At 42.1% G+C, this 1,162-nt stretch overlaps 1 protein-coding gene across 1 annotated transcript in view; it reads right to left on the bottom strand.

Annotated features, from left to right (window-relative positions):
- CERS3 (ceramide synthase 3) overlaps positions 1–1,162 on the bottom strand; it is an 81,780-nt gene that overhangs the window by 73,021 nt on the left and 7,597 nt on the right. The window lies entirely within an intron of this gene.

The following is a 1,162-nucleotide window of genomic DNA, read 5'->3' on the forward strand; positions in this document are numbered from 1 at the left end:
ATATATCATGATGAATTGGCATATATACAAGGTATTCAAGTATAGATCAATGTCAGAAAAACAAACAACATAATCCACCACATAGATAAAATAAAGGAAGAGAACCACATAATCATATCAATTCACATAGAAAAGTCATTTGACAAAATGTAACATCCATTCCTGAAGGGAAATACCTAAACATAACTAAGAGCATATATACAAATCTAGGAGTCCTGGTGTGGCGCTGTGTGCTAATGCACTGGACTGCAAAGTTGGTTTGAACCACAAGGTCAGAGGTTCAAGCTCACCAGCTGCTCCTCAGAAACCCAATGTAGGGTCACTATGGGTTGGAACCGACTTGACGGCACTTAACAACAACAACATCCAAATCTAACAGCCAACATTACATTCAACAGAGAGAAACTGAAAGCATTCCCTTTGTGAACAGGAATCAGACAAGGGTGCCCTTTAACATCATTCCTATTCAATATTGTACAGCCCTGGTATAGTGCTGTGGGTTAATGTGATGGACTGCAAAGTCGTTTGAACCACAAGGTTGGTGGTTCAAGCTCACCAGCCACTCCTTAGAAACCCCAGACAGGGTCGCTATGGGTTGAACTGACTCGACAGCACTTAACAACAACAACATACAATACTGTGTTGGAAATCTTAGCCAGAGCTATAAGGCAAGAAAGGAAAATTAAAGGCATCCAAATTGGCCAAGAAAAAGTAAAACTATCTCTATTTGCAAGTGATACGATCCTATTTATAGAAAATACCAGATTCAGAAAGAAAACCATGGGAACTCATTGAAAGATTCAGCAAAATGGCAGGGTACAAGATCAATATACAAAACATCAGTTGGATTTCTCTACACTAATACAGATAGCTCTTAAAAATAACTTAGGGAAGAACAAACAAGATGGCGGATCGGGTGGAGGTGTAGCAAAGAGCTCCACCAACAACAACACAGAATACCCGACCCAGCAGGCTCAGGGGCTGGTCCCAGAACTCTGAACCACATATAAAGGAATACTTAGAAGGTTGGAAGGCTCACAGCTGGGGAAGTTTGTGGCAGAAGCAAGAAATCTATTGCTTTGTAGTCCAGGACGCTCAGCTGCTCCAGGAGCCGCCATCTTGGTGAGACCATGTCGGGGAAGGATCAGAGCAGCCACAGACG

The sequence above is a fragment of the Chrysochloris asiatica genome, unplaced genomic scaffold (genome assembly GCF_000296735.1).
Source record: "Chrysochloris asiatica unplaced genomic scaffold, ChrAsi1.0 scaffold00184, whole genome shotgun sequence".
Classification (NCBI taxonomy): Eukaryota; Metazoa; Chordata; class Mammalia; order Afrosoricida; family Chrysochloridae; genus Chrysochloris; species Chrysochloris asiatica.